The following is a 7,306-nucleotide window of genomic DNA, read 5'->3' on the forward strand; positions in this document are numbered from 1 at the left end:
TTACTTATTGAGATGCTTATTTTCATCTATTACAACGGTTACTAACCCTTGCAATAGATTATATTGCAACGACATTAAATCACTGCAATAGCATCTATTGTGATGCTTTTGTTATTCTGTTGCAACGCTTTTTGACTACCTATTGCAATGATTTATTGATCTATTGTAATGATTGTTGCCACATGTTATTAAATTGAAACGATTTATATAAATAGTCACTCGTATTAATGTAAATTTTTATTTACATACATAATAAATTAAAACACAATATATATATATACATCACAAAACAAAATCATTCATTAATAATCTCATAATTCAAAACAAAATGGCCTGGTATTCGTTAAGTCACCAGCTGGGGTTGATACAGCATGAGCATTTATATAGTTGACATCTTCACGCTTCACCCCAGAATGAGCCAAGGCCTTTTCCATGCAGAGAACAACTCCACTTCCTATTTTGTAAAGTACATAAAAGCAATCATTAGAAATGGCTTTATAGACAACATCAAATCTGAGCTGGAATACCAACAATACGCATAAGGTAATTTCCTTATTTCTTTTTCACGTATCAAATTACCTTCTGGATGTGGCTCTATCATGTGATAAGCATCAGAAGTGAAGCTTCCACCCAAAAACTCGGCATATATTTTTGCCTTTCTCTTCTGTTAGCTAATCAGTCGAGAAAACACACCACAGCTATAATCAAATTGACTAAACCTTCGGAATGGATCAAAGTAACTCCACATTCTCATATGTATATATCTACATATTGGCTAAGTGGAGGCATACCTTTGCCTGTTCGAGTTCTTCTAAGAGTAAGACACCCGATCCTTCCCCAATCACAAATCCATCACGGTCCTGCTCCAACAAGAAATCAAATACAGATTGAGTAGACAGCAGCATGGACCTTTAAGAGCAAAACTAAGAAAATAATCCCCAAGCTAGTAAGAGGTAGAAATTTCAAAAGGAAAATAACAAAGTACTAGCAAACATGACTCACAATTCGAAGATATTCTCCTTTCTTTTCCTATTTAAAGTAAAATATTTACACGTGTAGGAAATAGCAACCATTTGTACATGTTCATTTTTAAGAAGTTCATCTTTAGAAGAAACAACACTGAAATCCATGCTTAATTGTTCACATAATGACACTTATGCTGTTGATTTCAAAATAAATCAAGTAGCATAATCTAATTTATGCATCAGAAAGCAGAAATTTCATCAAGAATTGATTGAAGGGACTAAGAAATAGAGAAATTTGATTGCAATACCATATCCCAAGGGCGTGAAGCCCTTGTTGGATCACTGTTCCTCTGGGATAGGGCTCCACAATCAGTGAAACCTCCCAAGCCTGTCACCAATCACAGTTTAAAGATGGAAACTTTGAGAATGAATAATAACTACATCATTCCCCAGATTGTTTTACTATATTTAACAAACCTATAGGAATAATTACCGAGTCTGATCCCCCACAAAGCATCATATCCAGCAGATTTCCATGATATGATATAGAAGGTGTCATTATACTTCACATGGTCTGGAAATTACATACTGAAAATATGGAGTAAGATTAATCCACCCACTTACTGTTTCACCTCTAATTATGTGATTTGCAGCACTTAATATACAGAAGTTACTTGTTGCACATGCAGTGGAGATTGAGTAGCTTGGACCCATCCAACCTTGCATTTGTTTCAATCAATGTTGAATGAACAGTTCTTTCAACCATTTTTTAAACAAGGAGAAACAGTTCTTTCAATCATAATCTGATCTCATCCAACAAGTAACTTACCAAATCTATAGGTCATATATCTTAAGCAAGTTCATTTGTTACCTTCATCCCCCTAAGGGCAGAGCCAATTAGAATGCCACATCTAGCCTTATCTAAGTCCTACAATAAATCTTTTGTGATCCCATCATCTACCAAAGCTTTCTTTCCAGCATTAAGCATATAAAGCATGAACTTATCTGCTCTTTTTGAAAGTTTGGGTGCAACCCACCCATCAGTTGAAAACTCCTTGGTTTCCCAGCAATTCTCTGTCGCAAGAAAAACCATTGTAAAACATCTTTAAAGGTATTTGGGGATAGTGAAGTACATTAGTCAAAATAGAAGATAGCTAAGCAGTTTGGCGTGCTAAAGCAGCCATTAAAAATTACACTGGGAAATTCAGAACAGTCAAATGCCTCAATCTGACTTATGCCACTGATGTCTTCAAGAAGATTACTATAAAACGTGTATGGATCATGACCAATTGGTGATAATACACCAACTCCAGTCACAACAACTCTCCTGTTCTTCATAAGAGGTTTCTTCTTGCCATGGCTTCCTTTGCAGGTTGCACAGCCACAACCATGGATTTGCCTAGAAGTACATCAAATCAAAATAAGCAGCTCACCACATTGTTAGTCATGAAATTTAAACATTTCTCGAAGACAAACACTAGAAAAATTTGATAGGCAAGTGAAACATATGTTGAATAATATGTATAAACAGAGATAACATGCCTTCATGTCTACAAGTTCACTATAGTTCTCTCGGTGTGCACTAATCTCATTCATATTTTACTCACACAACACAAACATCTTTCCTAAAATAATTAGCAAAAGTTCATATAGTTGTTTTGAGAATTGGGACATTTGATATTTAAAGCATCAGTTCAGATGTTTAGATTTTTAGATCGAAGAAATATAGTTAATTTTTTACTGTTTTCTAACCATTTTATGTGACATTGTTTGACTTATCACAGAGTATGAAAAATTAAAGAAAACTATCCAAATTTATACAAAATACCAAATTGTCCTTTTAAATGCATGGTAGTGAGAGTTCCACGTGTCTTTTCATTCGAATGTACCATGGTAAGGGTCCCAAGAGTTCATGTCAAAGGATAATAATAAATATTGTTGCAGAAGGAAAGAAATGAGTCAAGTATAACTCAAGTTTTAGTATATCCAGTTTGTATCCTCTGTTGCACGACACTCTTGTAAGTTGGTCGTGGAAGAGTACACATAGAAAGGACAACTTTCACCATAGAAATTGCAATTAAGTACGTGGTATATCAATTGAAGAAGGAACCAAGAGAAATCAAAAAGTACAAATAAAGAAGATAAGTTGGTTGATAAAGATTTTAAAGCTCCACACAGGAGGTGAATTACCTAGACATGAAGGATAGTATCCCAACTGTATATGACATCAAATGTACCATCAGGATATGTTTTCTTGGTGCAATCAGCAACCTCAAATTCAACAGCACACTTGAGACCAATAGCATTCTTAAGAGGAAAAGATATCACGTTGGTTCTTCTTAATACAACCAATGAATAAAGGAACAAAAACAGAAAAGGTCCATATTAAGGACATACGCTAGTTTTGAGATGGACTTTTCACCATACAAACAGGGATAGCAAATAATTTGACTTCAGGTTTATGTTGCTCAGACTCTTCAAAAATACCAATGGGTGTATGTCGGATTCACCAAAGCTAGTGTATTTTTGGAGAATACGGCACAGGTGCGGCATCAAAAGTGAAGAGTCCGCGCAACTTAGTTTCAGGTTTCCACCAAAATAAGGTCAAGCCTAACATTTCAAAGGAAATTCTAAGAACATCAAAACACCTGCTACCTCTGTCTAGGAACAACTTATGGGAGCTAGGGGTGAAGTAGAGACATGTGGCTCCGTGTATTGTCATGTTAGGATGAAGTGAAAGGGGAGATGTAATTGTTTTTAAAGGCTTCTAAAATTGAAGTAAATAGAAAAAGGATATCAGTTTACCTATCTTTCAACTATACAGACGCTGGGAAGTAAACCATCAACACTTTACTATAAGATCGTAAATCAGTCAAATTACTTTTCATTATCTGTCCCTTCCTTTTCGCGATGAGATTCAACGGGACCTCCCATGAAAGCCCTTTAGCCCGAGTTGATATCCCTGATTGATCTGCTTTCTTACAAACACAGAATTAAAAACTTTACTTGCTGCAAGATCCCGAGATGAACCAGCCAGCAGACATTACCTTTACACTCACCAAGTGGCATTACTAAGACTTTTCCTCAATTGCCTCCAATTCCTAGTTTACCATTGTTAACTTTGACATAAATTTATAAATACTGGTTGCACAAATAGTCTGAGATGAGCTTTGTCCACATGAAAACCTATTTGTTTAAGAGGGGTGCTAGTCTATAGCAAAACAAGAAGAAAAGAAAGATATTTTTAGTATATGTGTAAAATAACATATATAAACATCATTTATACTTGACCGATATTGGAAAGTTGATATCTTATATTTACCAAAGCATGGAAAAGAAAGTTAAAAGGTATTGTGACATTCAATAAGAGGATTGCCCGTCCCAAAGGCTAATCTCAAACATCTTTGTTTCATAAATGTTCTTTCGCAATTTGTATTTCACTGGAAAAGATTAAATAAGTTGGAGAACCCAACACAGCTTAAAAATTGAGCAAATTGGAGCTCCAAAGTTTACAGGGTTGTCTATTTGGCAACAACAAAATTCACATCAAACACTACTAGTTTTTAACAACTTAGTAACAGAAATGGACCATTACTGATTATATCAAATGTTAAAGACACCGTGCTTACTAAATGTATTGACTTTTCACGAAGGCGTGATCTTAATATGTCTGTATACATTAAATTGCGAAACAAAATTCGTATTTGTGGTTATCCATTTAGGGCATCTTTAATGTCACCAAATGCTAGAATGACACGAATTGCTTCTCTAGAGAATATGTTGGGCATTTCATCCAATTCTTTAGTTGCCATGGCTTCACAACTTTCAGAACCTGAAGAACGAGAGTGTGCCTTAAGCAAACGTGGACGTTGGAACTAACTACACTCAATGTGAAGTTGAGAAAGATATTAAGCATTGGTCTAAGGCTCTGCCCCACTCCGCCTCACCCTGCCCCGCCTCGCCTCATGTGGAGACTGTCCCCGCCTCGCCCTGCTTAGCAATAAGCCCACGCCACTCCGCACCCACCCCACCCCCATTGCCATTCCAAGTAGTATGTACACAGCCTATAACCTTACCGCTACTTTGCGAAGGTAGAGAGACAATAATTGACCATCGACAAATTGATATATTTCATAATAAATTATCTAGTCGTAAAAATTAAAAATATGACAAATTCCTAAATAGATAATAGGAAGAATAAAAGTAGCTCAAACAATCAAGCAATAAAATGAATTTAGAACAATTTTGGAAGAAAAAGAGCTACTAGATGGAATAGAAAGCATACCTCAAATTCGAGATCTGCAATAACCCAAGGAAGAAGACCCAATAGTTGAGAAGAAAATCTTTTACAATTGACAAAGATGCATACAATTGGCAAAGTTGCGCATCCGATCCCTCATAAGCTCGTGTTGTGCATCTGCAAATTGCGTACAATTCTTATTGATGCTAGGGCAAAATTAGCAGCCACTCTACTGTTCGAGGAATAAATTGAGAGTTAATTATTCACAAGCTCGTAGTTGGTGTTTGTCGGCAATGGAGAGTGAGTAGTTGGTGTTTGTCGACCATGGGAGAGTGAGAGTGAATTGAGAACTTTTTTCTTACATATTTTTTTAATTTATTGTTATATATTTTTAAAAATTTTGGCGGATTTTGTGAAAAAATAGAGAGGAAAAAAATGAAAATTGATGCAATAGCTTTGTTTTTTTCATTAAAGTGTTGTCATAGCTGACTTTATGACAACGGTTCAAGTAAATGTTGTTATAGGCCACCCTATCACAATAGTTATCCATCAATAGCAACGGTTATAGAGCTATTCGAATAATTTTTTTTGCAATGGTTGGAACTGTTGCAATAGACCATCTATCGCAATGTTTTTATAATCGTCGTCAAAAAATCTATTGCCATAGGCCTAATTTCTGGTAGTGACTGTAAGAGCGAAGATTGTAAAGTCCAGAGAAGAAAATTAACTTGGAGAAATAGCTAAGCACAAAGAAGACGTATAATCGAAGACAATACATGCAGTGAGTGATATTGGTGAAGAAAATTTGTCGTGGTTGTAGCTCCATTTCTGAGTGTTCAAAAGAGTAAAATGAGAGAAATAGGGCCGTCCTAAACCTAATGTATCAATTTTGTATGATTTAATTTTTTTTCTAAAATAAATATATTAAAACTGGCGGATAAACTAAATAGTTGAAGGAAAAACTTTCGAGTATTGTCTTTTTCAGCATAATATAATCGTAGTTATATATACTCTATAGTGACGGTTGTAACTTCTGTTACCATAGATAAGTTTATTAGGATGGTTGCATAGAAGATGCGATAGTTTAATTTATTGAATGTCCTAAAAGATTTGATAATAATATGTGACTGTTACAATCGTTGTCATAGATAATTTATAGCAACAGTTGTCTAACCGACGCTAATTAATCATTCCCATAGCCATAGTTTTCAGTAGTGATATGCTACAAAATGTAAAATATTGTTATGTTTGGTAATTAAGAAAAAACACTTACATGTTTAGTAATATATTATCTTATTTAGTTACGAGGGATGATTTTATAATTTTCAGTAGTGATATGCTACAAAATGTAAAATATTGTTATGTTTGGTAATTAAGAAAAAACACTTACATGTTTAGTAATATATTATCTTATTTAATTATGAGGGATGATTTTCTCTTTATAAAAGAAGTTTAAAGGTCTTTTAGGAGTATATTTTAGCTTTAGGTAATCTAATCTGTTGCACCGGTCCTAATCCGATCTATATAAAGAATGAACTGTATGGATAAATTACAAACCGCATGCTAGCCCTGTAACATAATTAGGCAAGCAAATGGAAATTTTTAAAAAAGGCTCCCCGCCCACTTGGAAACCAACTTGCAAAATTGCCATCTTCTTTTGCTTGTGGAACATGCAACAAACATGATTATGTATTTATGTACAAAAAAAAAAAAGGAGGTGGCGGAAAAAACAACTTAAAAAAAAAAAAAGAATTTTAAAGTAAATCAAGCCACAACTTGCCTTTTGTTTGAACGTCAAGTTGGTTAGAAAAGAGCAGATGTTGATTCTTCTCATAGCTTTTTTCAAAATCTAAAAAATCATCTTGTAATTTATTTTCTCCGGTCAATCATGGAGCAGTTGTGCATGTGCTTATCCATCTTCCACTCTCTTCATTTTCACTCTCTCCGTTTCACGAAGTTTCCATCTTAATTAATGACACATGACTTAATTAAATTGACTGGTTTAGATTTAATTTATTTCAAGTTAAATCTCTAACCATAATTAATATAATAAATATATTATATCAATTAAAACTAGATTGTTTATTTCTTTCCTTTCTCA

General features: G+C 34.4%; 1 pseudogene; it reads right to left on the reverse strand.

Annotated features, from left to right (window-relative positions):
- Positions 1–204: 204 nt before the first annotated feature.
- LOC107865202 lies at positions 205–6,526 on the reverse strand (annotated as a pseudogene).
- Between the last annotated feature and the right edge of the window lie 780 nt (positions 6,527–7,306).

This window comes from Capsicum annuum, chromosome 3, assembly GCF_002878395.1.
Source record: "Capsicum annuum cultivar UCD-10X-F1 chromosome 3, UCD10Xv1.1, whole genome shotgun sequence".
NCBI classification, from domain to species: Eukaryota; Viridiplantae; Streptophyta; class Magnoliopsida; order Solanales; family Solanaceae; genus Capsicum; species Capsicum annuum.